Source organism: Anabrus simplex, chromosome 8, assembly GCF_040414725.1.
Source record: "Anabrus simplex isolate iqAnaSimp1 chromosome 8, ASM4041472v1, whole genome shotgun sequence".
Taxonomy (NCBI): domain Eukaryota; kingdom Metazoa; phylum Arthropoda; class Insecta; order Orthoptera; family Tettigoniidae; genus Anabrus; species Anabrus simplex.
Genome location: NC_090272.1, coordinates 60,658,311 through 60,678,923, shown reverse-complemented (window position 1 = coordinate 60,678,923; position 20,613 = coordinate 60,658,311). Strand labels below are relative to the sequence as shown.

At 41.2% G+C, this 20,613-nt stretch overlaps 1 long non-coding RNA gene across 1 annotated transcript; it reads right to left on the bottom strand.

Annotated features, from left to right (window-relative positions):
• Positions 1-6,920: 6,920 nt before the first annotated feature.
• LOC137501892 (uncharacterized) lies at positions 6,921-12,284 on the bottom strand. Its single transcript, XR_011018678.1, has 2 exons — positions 12,231-12,284; positions 6,921-7,192 (listed from the first exon to the last, which is right to left on the bottom strand). It is a non-coding gene; the product is annotated as an uncharacterized lncRNA (long non-coding RNA).
• Between the last annotated feature and the right edge of the window lie 8,329 nt (positions 12,285-20,613).

The window sequence follows — 20,613 nt, the reverse complement described above, 5'->3', positions numbered from 1 at the left end:
ATATCGGAAAAGTCTACAGTTTATTTTTTTTGAAGATTTTAACGTAAGATGAATTTGTTTGAATTTTCAAATCACTTTTCCATGTCAGCTGTTCTAGTGGTAAAACTTTAAATTTTAATGTATGATGCTTTATTTAAATGCTTCAATTACATCTTGGAATATGAAAGTAAAAAACAGTGCATTAAATAATGCTGATTATTAAAGTATTCTCCTAACCTAACCTATGTTTTGGGTGATCCATGTCAAGATAATAAATCAAAGGGGTTATGAACCATTTTGACAGCTCTAATTCTACCAATATATCTTGGCATGGGACAGTTATGTATGTCTTTATTGAAGAGCTTAATTGGTAAAGAAATTTAGGCTATATCTAAATACTCTATAATGTAACAAAGAATAGGCCTGTACATCATGAAAGGAAACAACGTGAATTTAACAAATGTATATCTCTACACAAAACCAATGCTTGTCTGTTGGGGTCTTATAAGTTAACAATGCTCAATTATAATAATTATCATAATATTAATGAAATAAATAACATAATTGCACACAGGTGAAAATAGTGATGTAGGTGTTTAAAATATTATCCAACTTAGCCTAAGTTTTAGGTTATACAAGCCAAGTCAATAAACCGAAGGGTAAAAATACCGCGCGAGTTGGCCGTGCGGTTAGGAGCGCGCAGCTGTGAGCTCGCATCCGGGAGATAGTGGGTTTTGAACCCCACTGCCGGCAGCCCTGAAGATGGTTTTCCGTGGTTTCCCATTTTCACACCAGGCAAGTGCTGAGGCTGTACCTAAGGCCACGGCCGCTTTGTTCCCATTCCTAGGCCTTTCCTGTCCCATTGTCGCCATAAGACCTATATGTGACGGTGTGACGTAAAGCAAACAGAAAAAAAAAAAGTAAAAGTCACAGCACCCAAAGACATTCCTGTATTGAGCAACTAAAATGTCACCGGGACACTTTTCTTTCCTGATATGCTCAGCTTGTTAAAAGCCAAATGTAATTAATGGTATTGGCTTCACGCCCCGCTAACTACTTCTACGATTTTCGGAGACGCCGATGTGCAGGAATTTAGTCCTGCAGGAGTTCTTTTACGTGCCAGTAAATCTACCGACACGAGGCTGACGTATTTGAGCACCTTCAACTACCACCGGACTGAACCAGGATCGAACCTGCCAAGTTGGGGTCAGAAGGCCAGCACAGTCTGAACCACTCAGCCCGACTTGTGAAAACTAGATGAAGTCATATTTATCTTTATCATGTTTAACTTTTTCCCTCCACAAAGATATTTAATTCTTTCATGGGCCCTGGAAGTGGGTAGGCCAGTTGTCCCAACCATAAATATATATTTTTTGGGGAATGATAGATTATAGCCCTATAGTACTATGATCTTTCTTTCTTTCTTTCTTTCTTTCTTTCTTTCTTTCTTTCTTTCTTTCTTAATCAGTGTATCCTTCAGGTTTAGTTTTCTCTCGGACTCAGCGAGGGATTTCACCTCTACCACTTCAAGGGCAGTGTCCTGGAACGTGAGACTGAGTATGGGATGAAACTGGTGAGGAGGGCCATTATCTCGCCCAGGCGGCCTCACCTGTTATGTTCAACAGGGGCCTTGTTGGAGGATGGGAGGATCGGAAGGGATAGACAAGGAAGAGGGAAGGAAACGGCCGTGGCCTTAGGTGCCTGGAGGAGAAGTAGGACAATACGAAAAACCACTTCGAGGATGGCTGAGGTGGGATTCGAAACCCTTCTACTCAGTTGACCTCCCGAGGCTGAGTAGACCCCGTTCCAGTCCTCGTACTATTTGTTTTCAACTTTCATGGCAGAGCCGGGAATTGAAACCGGGCCTCCGGGAGTGGCACACATTAACCACTACACCACAGAAGCGGACTAGTACTATAATGCTACCTATATGTTTATGTTAGTGCTGAAATCCGATTTCTTACTTTACTAATGCTGAAAGCCCGAAAATGTAATGTTCTTCTTTAATAGGGGAATCAGTCTAGAAGGAAATGTTGAAAGTGATGTGATATCTATCCCGGTTCGTTGTTATCCTAATACTATGGGTTGCAGTACATTGCACGTATATAAAAGACGCCACTTACAAACTTGCTTGTTATCCGCGAATTTCTGCGGCCACAAAAGTCACATTTTTCAAGAATGATGACATCTACACATGGTAGATTGTCTGACTGTGCTGTTTCGAACCTTTCTTCTGTCATTTCGAAGTTATTCGCGATCGTGAATAATAAACAATCGGCTTTTAGCAACGGCTGATGCACAACGGCTGATAGAGCTCCATGCGGTACTGGATTGTGACGTCACAGCGCGCCGCTTACGTCAGAGGCCGTTTCACTCGCCTTGCGGAAAGGCACTATTAAATATTTTTTTAATGGTAGAAAACAAGGCAACATACCACAATGTAATACGTTTACGTACTATTTCATTGGTGTACTTTTCAAAAAAAATATTTTTGAAAATGATGCATGTTCCCAATTCCCTGGCAGGGCGGAGAATCCAATCCAGGACCCCCTCGACCAAAGGCCAGTGCGCTTATCATTTAGCCATGGAGCCGAACGGAAAATATAATGGTAGTGAATGTATTCTAGTTCAGTTTTATTTTTATTTTTTAATAATTTTAACGTATTAACTTTGCCTGGAGCTTTCTATTCAAGTTAACATTCGGGTTCCTTTCCGTAGAAAGGAATTGACGTACACTTGTATTTTAATTGAAGCTTGGGTCACGAGGTAGTGTGTTTGCACATGACACAACAGAGCTGGAGCTAATTGGATGACCCAAGTCAACAAGATACACTCTATAGCAGCGGAATGTACTCCGCTTTGTATTCCGACTCTTGAGAGGGAAGCTGGTTTTAAACGTACAACAATACGAATATACCTTGGACTGCAACATTTAAATATAATAGGATCCAGCTTTCATTTCTGGTGCTTCGTTCTATGAACATCGTGATAAATTGATTGTTTGAATATAACATTAGCTGGGAGGATACCTTGTGCCTTCAAATATACGAATTTAATTCGGATTTCTGATGTTGCCTATTTGTATGGTGGTGAAAGTAGGACGTTATTTATATTGTATTAAAATATACATTGTATGTCGTTATGATTAGAACGATTATGTTTAGTTATTGCAGGCATACACAGTACGAAAAATATAATGGAACAATAAATGTTGGTACACTATAGTTATACTTCTAACTCACTGTCGTAAAATTTTAACACAGATATGTTTTGGGGCTTGGTGTCATTCTTAAATTAGCGTAATCAATTTTCCGAACCACTATTCACCTATTTATACCATGTCTGAAGCGTCATCATCTCACTGTGCACTTTATTCCTGTAACTAAGAGCCTGAGAAAATCTCGTATCAAGTGTACACTGTTCAATTCCTCAGTACAGAATTAACATCGTTGAATTGGCCGGAAAACGAACCCAGGGTGCAGGAATAAGAGACCGGAACGCTACCTATGCACCAAAGGTCAGGTTAAAGTTAATAATAATAATAATAATAATAATAATAATAATAATAATAATAATAATAATAATAATAATAATGATAATAATCATAATAATAATAATAATAAATTTACGAGGTCTAGAATCTCTTCATTTTCTCAAAATTCATGAGCCTTAACATTCTTTTGTCAATACCGTCATTTTTCATTCGATTTATCGGAATTCCCTACCTCCCCTGTGTGGGTGGATTGAAAGGATACATTATCAACATTAACCGAAACGCAAAGGAAAAGGTTTCAAATTCTGTGAAGTAGCACAGGCCTCGGGAAGAAATGGCATTTTTTTTTTTGCTAGGGGCTTTACGTCGCACCGACACAGATAGGTCTTATGGCGACGATGGGATAGGAAAGGCCTGGGAGTTGGAAGGAAGCGGCCGTGGCCTTAATTAAGGTACAGCCCCAGCATTTGCCTGGTGTGAAAATCGGAAACCACGGAAAACCATCTTCAGGGCTGCCGATAGCGGGATTCGAACCTACTATCTCCCGGATGCAAGCTCACAGCCGCGCGCCTCTACGCGCACGGCCAACTCGCCCGGTAAGAAATGGCATTAGCAGGAGGATTGACATACTTCCCATAAAACATTTGTCCTGTTTTGAAAGCTACAATGGACGGCCAGTTGACGTTGATGTAGAAAAACGGCATATTTATGAGCCTACCATTCTTTACTACCAAAGGAAGTACGATCTAGGAGAAATCGCAGTCATTGGTCTAAGTCGCAAGTACCAAGGTACGGTCCGCGAGACCGAACGGGGTGTTAATAATAGCTGTTCCTCTACTTTATAGCGACCGAAAGGAAACGTCGAGTTCTTTATTACTGGTGCGAAGAACACCAGTTTATCGATAGAGGCTTCACCGCCTGATGTACGACATTTTATACTTTTTGCGTGGTCCCTCAGACCGGACGTAGGTTACGTTATGATTTACAAAGTCGGAAACTCGCATAAAGCGACCGCCACTGATTGAAATGTCTAAAGTGTAAATAGGGAATGTTTGGAGGATGTAGTGATGAGTTATAAGAATTAGTGTTTAAGAATGTGAACTTCGTTGGTTGAAAGAAATATTCAACCTTGAGTCAGATCCTTGGATTGTTTAATCAATTACTTGTATTTTCTGATTTGTTTACTATTTTTTCTTATATTTTCATGGTGGTATCCATATCTTGATATACTGATAAAAAATAACATATCACCTCCAATATATTTTCCCCATTACATGAATATTGTGAGGAGATATCCAAAGAAATAATCTCCTCCGTTAACTAAGTACTTAATATGACAATTATATAGGATGTTCTATGGCTACGTGTGTGTTACGTCAGTGTATACATGATACAGCGTGTATAGTTCACTTTTGGACCCGTTTCAATAATTCAATTTTTCGTAGTAAGCAAAAGTATTATAGAGGTCTGTCAGCTCGAAAATGGGTAGGTATGTTCTCGAAATACAGGGTGGTCGGAAACAACGTGGTCGGAGTACGAGCGTTACAAGGTTGGTCATACTGATAAGTAATTTGAAAATATATATATACCGCGCCATCGTCATTTCACCATCTACTGAAGTTAGCGAGTTTGTTAAACCTAGAACGTCGTCGCCATAAGACCTATCTGTGTCGGTGCGACGTAAAGCCCCTAGCAAAAAAAAAAAAAAAAAAAAAACCTAGAACGGTAGTGCTACTCGAAATGTTGTTATCGGTAGCGCTTCGTCGGGGTGACGACTCGTACACTATTGCTAGTTTTTATGAATTTTTATTTTTCATTCACGATTTAAGAGGGTTTAAATAATTGTTGAAGTTCGTATTGAAATGGTAATATCAATGATATGTCTCATTTTATCATTTGATACGACCAAATTATAATTACAAGTACATCTCAGATTTAGTGAGATATACGAGTAGGAACGGAGGATCAATATAACATTTACACGAAACATTATATAATAGACAATGGATAACAGTACATGACACACTATTAGATTATAATGTTGGTCATAATGTTGTTACCTTCATCTTCCTCTGTGTACGGCTCCGTAGCTAAATAGTTAGCGTGCTGGCCTTTGATTACAGGGGTCCCGCGTTCGATTCCCGGCAGGGTGGGGAATTTTAACTATAATTGGTTAATTCCGCTGGCACGAGGTTTGGATCTTCATCATTATTCCTCATCAAGACTTGCAGGACGCCTTCGGGTGTCATATCAAAAGACCGGTGTCTAGCAAGCCGAACTTGTCCTCGGACACTCCCGGCACTACTGTAGAAGCCATACGCCATTTCATTTCCATATTTCTCTATATCAAACTACGGTCCATCGAGTATAAAGTCCGAATCTAGGTCACTGTCATCTTCTTCAAGATCGTCGTCTTGTTCAACATAACCGATTTCTCCTTCGTCATCGAAATGTTCAACGAGAATATTGTGGATTTCTTCTTCCGTGAGATCCCCATCCATTTCAGACTGTTGAACATATACGAAAAACCTATGAAAAAGCATACAGATTTCCTGTGTGTATTTCAACAGGACTACTAAATGAAATATTCTACTTTATGTAGTTAAATGTAAACTCTACCAAACCAAAAACCAAACCCCATGGCACTACAGCCCTTGGAGGGCCTTGGCCTACCAAGCGACCGCTGCTCAGCCCGAAGGCCTGCAGATTACGAGGTGTCGTGTGGTCAGCACGACGCTTCCTCTTGGCCGTTATTCTTGGCTTTCTAGACCGTGTAAACTCTACGGTAACCATTAATAGCAGTTCGTCTTGGAGACGAAAGAGGCAGTAAACGTTTATATGTAGCGCTTCGTATCGGCGACGACAACACTTACCTGAACATTCTGTCCACTCTCTCGGCTAACAGGAAGGAGGCTAAACATTGTGTAAGGCACTGCAAGACGTTAATGGGGGAACTGGGGGAAGCTTAAGTACAGTACCGGTCAAAAGTTTAGGACCACATTAAAAAATCATGAGGTTCCATCTAGGACCTACAATTTTGCTACTAGACCTCTGTACTTTTTTCCTGAGCTCTTGCATCTAATATGATATACATCGCCTGATTTCAGTGATTTACGCCAAGTTTTGAATAAGTTATACAATTTTAACTGTTGGAAGGTCACATCAGAAAGTCAACATTTTTGGAAATATTATGTACTATATCCTCTAATTGGTTTCAAGTATCACCACCAAGATTCTTGTAGAGACTTAGCAATAGTTAGTGGTCATTTTAGTATAAATATAAAAATTCCGAAAAAAAAAAATGAGGCACCCATTTTTGTGCCTTTATTTTCTTTTCGAACCAGCGCTAAAATAGTCAATTCTTCCTTGTTTTTGTCATAGGTCTCAGTGTGAGCTATCGGCATCAGAAATGTGTTCTTGGATGCCATTCGCAGAGTAAATAATAATAATAATAATCGTATGGCCTCAGCTACCGTTTGCAGACATTTCGATTTGACGCCATCTGGCTGTCTGCTCGTCAATTTCGACGTTCCGGTTTACTCTGTCTGCCATCTAGCGGACCTAGAGTAAACCGGATCTCTCTTGGGCGTCTATGGCTGAGATTTAATTAATTTTGTCGGGTAAATACCAAATGTATCACCAGAGATCTTTTACATGCCGACATCGTACGACATGGAGTGTCGAATGGACTTTTTTTCCGCCCTTCAAAAATCCGACTACCTCTGCCGGGCAGATAAGTTTGACGCCGATAGCTCGCCCTGAGACCTTAGGCCTTACATGAAAAAGGCAAAGAAAAATCAACAATTTTGGCCCTGGTTCAAAAAAATAAAACACGCAAAAAGACCGGTGCCGCATATTTTCGGAATTTTTATATTTATACATAAATGGCCCCCACCTATCCCTAAGTTTATAGAAAAATCTTGTTGGTGTTACTTGCAACCAATTAGAACGTACAGTACATTATATTACCAAAATGTTTGATCTTTTGGTGTGACCTTCCAAGAGTTAAAAATTCATAACTTCCACAGTATTTGGAGTACCTGTAACTCAATGAAATCAAGCGACATATATCCTATTAGATGTGAGAGGTCAGAAAGGAAATTATAGAGGACTAGTGGCACAATTTTAGGTTCTAGATGACATTTCGTGATTTCCTTATGTGGTCCTAAACTTTCGACCGGTACTGTATGTCGCGAAGGCGAGCATTACTGTACAAGAGTTAAGCATAATTTGGCTGATAGGCAACCACAGAATCCGGGAAATGTTGGATGAAAATATCCTAGCTCTCTCGCTGATTTTTTGAATGCATCCATTTATGTACGTCGATGAATCCCCTAGAGCTATGAAAGGAAAAGTATCCATTATTTAATTCAGGGTAAATTAATAGTCAAGCCCGCCCCACAAACTAATGTTACACGTGAAATAATACAACGTCTTTCCTTCTTACCTTCCTTCCAAATTGGAAATGTCTGCATCAGCTTGTCCAGTTTTAAGCCAGAGCGAGAAGGAGCTTGACAAGATTGTATTTGCAGCAAATCCTGCAGAGGAAGAGCAAACAGGCAAGCAATTAGTTGCGAACATCGTCTTGATTCCCTAAGAAGTCAGCTGTTCTGCTTCAGTCAATCGTGCACAGAGCCAATTAGAGAGAGGGCCGCTCTCAGCTAAGATGTAATGCACTGCATCACGCGGCGCAACACTGAATAGTCCTCGTAGAACAAATACAAGTCAGTAGTCGGTATGGCAAACATAATGCAAGAAAACTGTCAGCTGTCGACTGAAAAATTAGCAATCCAAGGTAATGGTCATAATAGCTGTTTTAAAGGACACAAACGTCAAGATGGTGATGACGAGTATAATAATAATAATAATAATAATAATAATAATAATAATAATAATAATAATAATAATAATAATAATAATAATAATAATAATAATTGTACTGGGAATTACACCTCAACGCCGCGAATTTAAAATAAGCGCCTTAATGAACTCCTCTATTGAACTAAAGTGGAAACTACTACAACAGGACTTAGAACTTTAATGAGATGTCTCCACTGAAATATTAAGTAATTTTGTTATTCTGAAGTTTCCTAAAGTGAGTGAAATACTCCTTGTTTTGTCTGCCATTTATCAAGAAGTTTGGACATTTTTCTACAGATGACACCACAAAAAATTTATGCCCTCTGGTGCAAAGTGAAAGAACTTATAATTTAAAGAAGTTTTGTATTTCTAGGTTTTTGCAACTGATTGATGTTCATTTATTTTTGGGTTAGCAATCTTCCCTTTTCCTTTCCACCAGTTTTGAATCTAGCCAATCACTAATTTCTGTAATTAATTTTCAACCTACCACAGGCTTCTTGTTCGATTCTGAGTGTAACATTGAGATTAACCAAGTAAATGGAGAGGGTGTGGCTGGTTTAATCTTGAATGATCTCGAACCTTCCCTGTGGGTTTATAAACTGCGGCTTTTCCCGTTTCTTGGCCAACTGATCGTCGTCTTCCTGAGTGTGTGTCCTTAAGCAGGAGGCGGGTGGCCTCATTCGTCGGCAGCAGAACATCTATAAGGTAATGGCCACATAAACTACATCTTTCTTGTTGTAGCTACCTCCGCAGCTTAATCCGAGGGTAAAGGTCCGAATCTTTACTTATGTAACCTACTTTCTAAAATGTAAATCTTCTTCCGGCTAATGTAAAAATTTCATAAAATCTTTAACTGTAAATCGGGGATATAGAGTGATGTACCCCTTTCGAGCTCCCCTTCATCTTGGTTTGAGGTGACTACGTTTTGTAAATGTTTTTCCTTCTGTAATGTGTTAAAGTAATTTCTATGCCAGTCACCTGAGTAGGTTAGGAATAGCCCCTGTTTCATCGGCCTGGAGCCCTGTAAGTTTTTAAGTTTTCATTATGTTGGAGCGCAGTGTACGCCTCCATTCATTTTTTGTTTGAGCCAGTTATTTAACCTCTTCCTTTTTCATGAAGGCCCCGTAGGTTGGGTATAAAATACCCCTGTATAGATCATTTTCAAATTGTAAGTTGTGCCTTGAGCGGCCAGTGATTGTAAGTTGATGTTGCCTTGAGTAGGTTTGGACACCTGAGAGCCTGTTAGCTTGTTTTCAAGTTTTGTAACTGTAAAGTGTGCCTCTGGGAAGCTAGATATTGTGATTTAGGGAGCGAATGCTCTGTGAATTAGGGGATTTCTGCCCTTGAATAAATTTGTGCTCTTTGGTAAATTTAAGCAGGGAGCTCACGAGTTGTAAAGCGAGGGGCTTGAAGCCCAGAATGTGTAAAGTTCACTAATCTTGTATCTTCCTTGACTTGTTTCAAGATTCTCATTGTACCTGATGTTTCATTGTTATGGAAAATTGTTACATTTGAATTGCTAAAAATATAATATTCAGCTTAAGTTTAAAATTAATTTTGATATTGTAGATAGACCCATTCACCCCGGCACCTTCTTTAACCTCTTTCTGCTCCATGGGTAATCCCGTAACAATAATAATATTAATAATAATATTATATTAATTATTATAAATATTTTATAATAATATTATTATGTTACCCGGCGAGTTGACTGTGCGGTTAGGGTCTCACAGCTGTGAGCTTGCATACGGGAGATAGTGGGTTCGAACCCCACTGTCGGCAGCCCTGAAGATGGTTTTCCGTGGTTTCCCATTTTCACACCAGGCAAATACTGGCGCTGTACCTTAATTAAGGCCACGGCCGCGTCCTTCCCATTTCTAAGCCTTTCCTATCCCATCGTCGCCAAAATACCTCTCTGTGTCTGTGCGACGTAAAGCAAATAGCAATATATATATTTATATTATTATTATTATTATTATTATTATTATTATTATTATTATTATTATTATTATTACAAGTGATACCATTGAGAAACTGATATACTTCTTTCAATTTATTTTATTCAGCGAGAGTGGTGCATAGCTCTAATAATGCTTCTGCTAAGTATCTGTTACCATTCAATTGATTCTTGCATAAAATTTAACTGGTTGTCTGCGAAGACATTCGTACATTGCCCTTATCATTCCTCTTAATCCGAACAAAACGTATTTCCTCTCAGTGCTTACCTGAAAGGCTTGAACGTGTGGTTATCACTATGGACGAGGTCTGGTGAATATGGCGGAAGATATTAAATCTGTATGTCTTGGATGGTCACAACTGCTGCACGGACAGTATGGGGCCCAGCACTATAATGATTCTACAGTGACAAGCATGAAACAGCTGAAACGCCATTCGTCTATGAATTTCACGAGGTTTCATATTTTCACTACTCAAAAACCGAATAACAGACCACTGTTCTCCTTTAGAGCATATCCCATGCTGTCAAAGGACGAAACCAATTTTCTTCATCAGGAGTTCTTTTACGTGTTAGCAAATCTACCGACACGAGCTTGACTTATGTGATTACCTTCAAATACAATCGGACTGAGTCAGAATCAGTAGGCCAGAGCGTGTACCGTCTGAGTCAATCATCCCAGCTGTAATAATAATAATAATAATAATAATAATAATAATAATAATAATAATAATAATAATAATAATAATAATAATAATAATAGACCCCTATTACCAAACGAATTGTATCACTGATACATGTCATGTAGCTTTACGTTTGCATTCAGGAGATGGTGGGTTGGATTCCTACCATAGGCAATCCTGAAGATGGTCTTTCATGGTTTCCTCAGTTTTACATCGTGCAAATGCTGAGGATGTACCTTAACTAAGCCCACGGCCACTGCCCGCCTACTCCTACACAGTCTATCCAGTTACACGTGAAATCAGAACCACAGAAACGTGACAATTCCTTTAAAACATCCCACGCATACTGGCTAGAATTCAAACCATGGCTGTCTTGGTGCGAAACCAGTTTCGAAGTCGCTCGACCATCACGAACCCATAAACATTCAAACAGAAATGAATCGAACTGAATAGTTCTCTACCAGTTGAGTTACATCCATTGCTTCAAATATTAACGTACAGTTTTGTTGAGTCAACCATCCAGAAGTGAGAAGAGTGAGAATTTCTTAAAGGCAAAATTTAGGCAACGGAGGAAGTGTAGGGAACAGTCTACTAACACGGAAACCCAATTGTTAGTCTCCGATCTAATTGGAATTTGTTATAGCGACTTCAGTATGAACGCTTTATTCACCCATACTAAAATTAGAGTAGTATATTTAGCACTTGTTTTGGGGTGTCAAAGTTTGCTAATTTAACACCGCGTAGATAGGAGTGAGTGACGGGTAGCAGGTAGTTGTTGGGCAGTAATGTGTGAGCAAGTGAGAAAGAGTGAGAGTGTGGCACATGGACTGGCCGGCTGCTCAGTTGTTGTACCATTTCTCAATCAGATCTGAGACTTAAAAATGGAAGAGTTTCCTTGTAAGATCTTAAACTGCTGACATTAGGGCATTGTTTAACAAACAGCTTGTGTTTATCATAATAATAATAATAATAATAATAATAATAATAATAATAATAATCGTATGGCCTCAGCTACCGTGTGCAGACAATTCAATTTGACGCCATCTGGCTGTCTGCTCGTCAATTTCGACGTTCCATTTTACTCTAGGCCCACTAGATGGCAGACCGAGTAAACCGAAACTCTTTTGGGCGTCTATGGCTGAGATTTAATGAATTTTGTCGGGTAAACACCAAATGTGTCACCAGAGATCTTTTACATGCCGACATCGTACGACATGGAGTGTCGAATGGACTTTCTTCCGCCGATCAAAAATCCGACTACCTCTGCCGGGTTTGAACCCGCTATCTTGGGATCCGGAGGCCGACACTCTACCACTAATCCACCATCATCGTCCGGCTCCATGGCTAAATTGTTAAGATGCTGGCCTTTGATCACAGGGGTCCCAGGTTCGATTCCCGGCCGGTTCGGGAATTTTAACCATGATTAGTTAATTTCTATGGCATGGGAGCTGGGTGTGTGTGTCGTCTTAATAATCATTTCATCCTTATCACGACGCGCAAGTCGCCTACGGGAGTCAAAACAAAAGACCTGCATCTGGCGAATCGAACTTGTCCTCGGACACTTCCGGCACTAAAAACCATACGCCATTATCATCATCTTCATCATCATAGAAGTATAAATGTAAGTTATTGCCTACATTATTGATACCTCTCTACATTTATCAAGTTTAATTCACAAGCCGATCCATCTTGTTCTACCCGCCCCAGAGCAAACCATTGCCCTAATTACTACTCGGGCAGCCAAGCTGGCCACACAGACGGATCAATTTATTAACATCACATTCTGGGGTAGGACAGATCCTCCTATCTTATTTATCAGTGGCTCACATTAATGGAGGAGTGGAGGAGCAACGTTTGAATGAATTCACAGCAAAGTGAATACCTCGGCTGATAACATCGGTATGAAGCATTCGCTCAGTAAAATAAGACATTAACTGGTATCGTTGATACCGTGAGTTTTATTAGCGTATGAGAACTTTGACTTGATAATTAGTTGAAATTTAACCTCCTGATTACAGTGAGTATTTCAAATTTCATCACCTGTTAAACTACTCTTCCTTAATATTTCAACATTAGAAGATGTAAATATTCTTAAATCTATATAAATAAAATTGTACAGGGTCCACGGTCTTTGCAGGACCCTTCAATTTCTTGGCAAATACAGTAATTCGTCGAAGTGTCGGACCTCTTCCACTTATCCCCTACACAGCGAAACCTCGGTAAGTCGAATCAAGTCGGGAGCTAAATTTTATTTTGAGTCATAGAAATTTTGAAATATAGAGAATACCGTTTTAGAGCATATAATCGAATCATGTGTATCTACGGGCTTATACCGAATACATTATTTTTTCAGTATATAAAATACACTGACTGACAGAGCAAATGCAACACCAAGAAGGAGTGGTCAGAACTTTATGCCAATTGCAGGGTAGACTGACGTCACTGAGGTATGCTCATGATGTGAAATGCGCCGCTGTGCTGCGCACGTAGCGAACGATAAATGGGACACGGCGTTGGCGAATGGCCCACTTCGTACCGTGATTTCTCAGCCGACAGTCATTGTAGAACGTGTTGTCGTGTGCCACAGGACACGTGTATAGCTAAGAATGCCAGGCCGCCGTCAACGGAGGCATTTCCAGCAGACAGACGACTTTACGAGGGGTATGGTGATCGGGCTGAGAAGGGCAGGTTGGTCGCTTCGTCAAATCGCAGCCGATACCCATAGGGATGTGTCCACGGTGCAGCGCCTGTGGCGAAGATGGTTGGCGCAGGGACATGTGGCACGTGCGAGGGGTCCAGGCGCAGTCCGAGTGACGTCAGCACGCGAGGATCGGCGCATCCGCCGCCAAGCGGTGGCAGCCCCGCACGCCACGTCAACCGCCATTCTTCAGCATGTGCAAGACACCCTGGCTGTTCCAATATCGACCAGAACAATTTCCCGTCGATTGGTTGAAGGAGGCCTGCACTCCCGGCGTCCGCTCAGAAGACTACCATTGACTCCACAGCATAGACGTGCACGCCTGGCATGGTGCCGGGCTAGAGCGACTTGGATGAGGGAATGGCGGAACGTCGTGTTCTCCGATGAGTCACGCTTATGTTCTGTCAGTGATAGTCACCGCAGACGAGTGTGGCGTCGGCGTGGAGAAAGGTCAAATCCGGCAGTAACTGTGGAGCGCCCTACCGCTAGACAACGCTGCATCATGGTTTGGGGCGCTATTGCGTATGATTCCACGTCACCTCTAGTGCGTATTCAAGGCACGTTAAATGCCCACCGCTACGTGCAGCATGTGCTGCGGCCGGTGGCACTCCCGTACCTTCAGGAGCTGCCCAATGCTCTGTTTCAGCAGGATAATGCCCGCCCACACACTGCTCGCATCTCCCAACAGGCTCTACGAGGTGTACAGATGCTTCCGTGGCCAGCGTACTCTCCGGATCTCTCACCAATCGAACACGTGTGGGATCTCATTGGACGCCATTTGCAAACTCTGCCCCAGCCTCGTACGGACGACCAGCTGTGGCAAATGGTTGACAGAGAATGGAGAACCATCCCTCAGGACACCATCCGCACTCTTATTGACTCTGTACCTCGACGTGTTTCTGCGTGCATCGCCGCTCGCGGTGGTCCTACATCCTACTGAGTCGATGCCGTGCGCATTGTGTAACCTGCATATCGGTTTGAAATAAACATCAATTATTCTTCCGTGCCGTCTCTGTTTTTTCCCCAACTTTCATCCCTTTCGAACCACTCCTTCTTGGTGTTGCATTTGCTCTGTCAGTCAGTGTATATAAATAAACTCTATTTTACGGAAAAACGTTAATTATAACCCCTATTATACTAAAATTTTAGAAGACAGGATACAGTACATACACTAGTGAAACAAGAAACATACCTCAGTTAACACCTTTGAAAAAATCCGTTAATCTCTTGTGCTTGTTACTGTTAACCTTTCCTCCCTTCACGTTGGAACTTCTTGTGAATACCACGCAGCCGAGATTCGTAAATAGAGCTTGTGATCCACTACCTCGGAGGTTGCTTTCATACGTGACCAATTTTCCGATCATTAGAAATTTTAGTTCTTCGATTCCAGTCATATTAGCTCCCACCGTCACTGTAACCCTTTCTTTACAAATGCCGTATTGCACAGTTAATGTTGCACAACTTTCGAATTACAGAGTATTTTTTGCTTCAAGGGAGGAAATATTTGCTTCGAGAAATCGAGAATTTCGTGTAACCGAATTTTGAGTAATAGAGAAATAAATACATGAGAAGAATGGAACAAACAGCCGGGAAATAATTTCATTTCTCACATTTCAGACTTAGGATGGTCTACGATAATTATTTGCATTTACCAACTTCTTATATGAAAACTGTAATATGTTGTTGCCGGTGCAGTTCTAATTTTGCTTCGTACATTGAGTAAAGTCCGCCTCTGTGGTGTAGTGGTTAGCGTGATTAGCTGCTACCCCCGGAGGTCCGGGTTCGATTCCCGGCTCTGCCACGAAATTTGAAAAGTGGTACGAGGGCTGGAACGGGGTCCACTCAGCCTCGGGAGGTCAACTGAGTAGAGGTGGGTTCGATTCCCACCTCAGCCATCCTGCAAGTGGTTTTCCGTGGTTTCCCACTTCTCCTCCAGGCAAATGCCGGGATGGTACCTAACTTAAGGCCACGGCCGCTTCCTTCCCTCTTCCTTGCCTGTCCCATCCAATCTTCCCATCCCTCCACAAGGCCCCTGTTCAGCATAGCAGATGAGGCCGCCTGGGCGAGGTACTGGTCATTCTCCCCAGTTGTATCCCCGACCCAAAGTCTGAATCTCCAGGACACTGCCTTTGAGGCGGTAGAGGTGGGATCCCTCGCTGAGTCCGAGGGAAAAACCGACCCTGGAGGGTAAACAGATTACGAACGAATATCGAGTAAAATCTGTACGCGAGCACAACTAGGAACTGTTTCATTCAAAGTTTTGGCTGTGAATTTCATAACATTGAAATGTCTAATCCTAACGATGGCTCAGTTAGCAATAACCAGATGGCCAGTAAAGAGAGGCTCAAGCAAATGCACCCACGTTCATTCAGTTATCGATTAAGAAATCTCGGTAGTATTTAGTATTAGCATTTAATATTATAATACGGTATATTAAAATTCGTCAGTCTGTTCCATGTCTTGGTTACTTGTGTGTGCGAACTGAAGCAGATGGAGTTAACACAAACCTTGGAGGTACTTCGTGCGATGCTGGCAGAGATGGGCATTCTCCATGCAGCAAAGATAAGCCCAGAAAATGTTAAGTGGCATGCAAAGAACCCAAGGGTCAACATTGATGAGATGACAATTTCGGAAAAATATTCAGAAATAATAGCTCCATTCTTCAAGCAACGAAATGTCCACCTCCGTTGCGTAAGGGCTGGTGTTATTAGCTGCCGTCCTCGGGGGCCCGGGTTCGATTCCCGGTACTGCCAAAAATTTAAAACTGGCAGGATGTCTGGTATGTGGTTAAAATAGTACATGCAGCTCGCCACCATTGGGGGTGTGCCTGAAAAGAGCTGCACCACTTCGGGATGAGGAGACGACTTTACTTTTTAGCAATAAAATATTTCAAAAATGTATTCCGCGCTCTTCTAAGGTGATACGCATGTATTTTGCACCTTCCTATAGATATCCTCAGTATTGTGGTGTAGTGGTTAGTGAGATTAGCTGCCAGCCCCTGAGGCCCAAGTACGAATCCCGGCTCTGCCACGACATTTAAAAAGAGGTACAAGGGCTGTAAGGGGTACAGTCTGCCTTTGGAGGTCAACTAAGTAGAGGGGGTTCGATTTCCACCTCAGGCATCATCGAAGTGGTTTTCCATTGTTTCCCACTTCTCCAAGCGAATGCCGGGATTGTACGTATCTTAACGCCACGGCCGCTTCCTTCTCTATCATTCGTGATCTTCTCTTCCATTAAAAGGCCCTTGTTCAGCATAGCAGGTGAGGCAACTTGGGCTAAGTACTGGTTCTCCTTCCCAGTTGTATCCCCCGACCCAAAGTCTCACGCTCCAGGACTCTGCTCTTTAAGTGGTAGAGGTTGGATGCCTCGCTAATAATAATAATAATAATAATAATAATAATAATAATAATAATAATAATAATAATAATAATAATAATAATAGTAATAATAACCCTGGAAGGTTAACGGATGAAGGAAGAATGAAGATTGAGAGCGAGTCACAGATATCCTGGGGATAGTATCACCTGGTTCTAATTGTTGTTCTAATTACCTCTCGGACAGTTCGGTTGGCCACAATGGGATCAATTTGTAAACATGACAACTGACTAGGGCTAGGCAAGACTGCCTAACCTAATTATGGATCGCTCAGCTTACAGAGGCTTACACGTCAGTATCTGCAAGTTGGAGGAACTACAGCAAACAATACACACACAATATTTATCAGGAATCAGTGAAGATTACTGCTGCCCTATATCAGTTATCGATATCAGTCGTCATTAGTCTGAACAGTCAAACCAGGCCAAGCTTATTAGCCTCTGGTGCTAAATCAAACCCTCCGGGAGCTTAGCCTCCAGCTACATCATTAACAAACCCTCTGAGTACCTCCGGGCAGTGCTCTGTCACAACCATTATTGCCAAATTCTCGAGTCTTTAGACTTGAATATAGAAGACAAGCAAAAATAAGTTTAACTTCTTAATCATAAAAAATAACTTTATTGAAAATTAGCTCTGTAGTTTTTGATAGTAATTCCACAAGCACACGTCGAAAAGATTACATACGCCATTAGGAAAAGGGGGATTGTTTTCTATACTCTTTCATGACGTGAATGAAACCAATTAGTATTATTATTATTATTATTATTATTATTATTATTATTATTTATAGTACGACTCGTTGGCTGAATGGTCAGCGTACTGGCCTTCGGTTCAGAGGGTCCCGGGTTCGATTCCCGGCCGGGTCGGGGATTTTAACCTTAATTGGTTAATTCCAATGGCCCGGGGGCTGGGTGTTTGTGCTGTCCCCAACATCCCTGTAACTCACACAGCACACATAACACAATCCTCCACAACAATAACACGCAGTTACCTAGCCATGGCAGATGCCGCCCACCTTCATCGGAGGGTCTGCCTTACAAGGGCTGCACTCGGCTAGAAATAGCCACACGAAATTAAATTTATTATTATTATTATTATTATTATTATTATTATTATTATTATTATTATTATTATTATTATTATTATTATTATTATGTCCACGTCTGTGGTGTAGTGGTTAGTGTGATTATATGCCATCCCTGGAGGATCGGATTCGATTCCCGACTCTGCTACGAAATTTGAAAAAAGGTACGAGGGCTGCAACGGGGTCTAATCAGCCTCGGGAGGTCAACTGAGTACAGGGGTGATCGATTCCCATCTCAGCCATCCTCGAAATGGTTTTCCGTGGTTCCTCACTTCTCCTCCAGGCAAATGCCGGAATGCTACCTAACTTAGACCACTGCCGCTTCCTTCCCTCTTCCTTGTCTATCCCTCCCAATCTTCCCATCCCCTCATAAAAACCCTGTTTAACATAGCAGGTGACGCCGCCTGGACGAAGTACTGGTTCTCCTCCCAGGTGTATCCCCCGACCCAAAGTCTCACGCCCCAGAACACCACCGTTGAGAGGTGAGATCCCTCACTGAGTCTGAGGAAGAAACCAGTCCTGGAGGGTAAACGGATTTAAAAGCAAAAGAAAGAAAGAAAGAAAGAAAGAAAGAAAGAAAAAGAAAGAAAGAAAAATGTTGATGATGATGATGATGATGATGATATCATTATTATTAGTGGAGCTGTACTATTCCGCAGCTTTCTTTATAAATAGGTCAGATAACTCGTCTTGATACGCCTGTTGTAGTCATATGATCAGAGGAAGTGTATATTGTCTGGCTTGACAGGTAGTAATCAAACACGGCTGCAAGTAATCACATTACTAAGGATAAACATCATATGTCAGAATATTAGTGAAAGTATTAATCGCTTAGCAACTTGCTAAGTACAGAATGTATTGCGGGCTGGGGCGAGCCTTCGCCTGCAATTATTGGAGTAATTATTTAGTGCTTTGATTTTACTCAAAACTGACCGAACATAGAGGCCTAACAATGTCTGATAACCGGCAGATAATAAAAAATAAGAAATAAACAAAGACTAAAATAAGAAGCAAATCGGTCGAGTTAAAAGGCCTGACGAAGTGGACAGATACATGTTAGTAAACATTTTAAATTCATGGATTGTTGTTGTTATTATTATTATTATTATTGTGGTTGTTGTTGTTGTTGTTGTTGTTTTTATTATTATTATTATTGTTGTTGTTGTTGTTGTTGTAAATGGTTCGTACAAGCCGACTAAAGACTATGATGTTCAACTGTTGCATTTTTGGGTGGGATTTGATGTTTCCCCAGCATTGTGCATGATCGGGCTGCATTTTACCTTCCTTTATTTCTCTTTATAATTGGTTTTATGTCGCGTGGACACAGATAGGTCTCATAGTGACGATGGGATAGGATAGGATAGGATAGGATAGGATAGGATAGGATAGGATAGGATAGGATAGGGATAAGAGTGGGAAGGAAGTGGCCGTGGCCTTAATTAAGGTAATCAATTACTTGTATTTTCTGATTTGTTCGCTATTTTTTCTTATATCTTCATGTTGGTATCCATATCTTGATATACTGATAAATAATAACATATCACCTCCAATATATTTTCCGCATTACATGAATATATATATATATATATATATTATTTTCTTTTGCTATTGGCTTAACGTCGCACTAACACAGATAGGTCTTACGGCGACGATGGGACAGGAAAGGGCTAGGACTGGGAAGGAAGCGGCCGTGGCCTTAATTAAGGTACAGCCCCAGCATTTGCCTGGGGTGAAATGGGAAACCGCGGAAAACCATTTTCAGGGCTACTGAAAGTGGATTCGAACCCGCTATCTTCCGAATGCTGCGCGCCTTAACCACACGTCCAAATCGTTCGGTTTCTTCCTTCCTCTCCTTGACTATTATTATTATTATTATTATTATTATTATTATTATTATTATTATTATTATTATTATTATTATTATTATTATTATTATTATTATTATTAATATCAGTTGACCAGCGCTGCTCCGCAACATTCGTCATAAAGAGGTCAGACATCTCGTCTTGGTCTGTCACAGTCATATTGTTTTGCCTGCCCTTTTCAATAGATTTTTGAATATTTAATAACGGGGTTTGTTCTTTTTCTTTTCTAGGGGCTTTACGTCGCACCGACACAGATAGGTCTTATGGCGACGATGGGATAGGAAAGGCCTAGGAGTTGGAAGGAAGCGGCCGTAGCCTTAATTAAGGTACAGCCTGGTGTGAAAATGGGAAACCACGGAAAACCATCTTCAGGGCTGCCGATAGTGGGATTCGAACCTACTATCTCCCGGATGCAAGCTCACAGCCACGCGCCTCTAAGCGCACGGCCAACTCGCCCGGTGGGGTTTGTTCTGGAACCGGATTTGTTTTAAGCATCCTCGTGACACAATTATGTTTGTAAACATCAAGTTACATAATTCATCCGTTTGCTTGTTGTAATGTACTCTACTACTCTGACCTTCGTCTAGGTGTGTTGTGTTTGTCACAACAGGTCGCTTGCCTT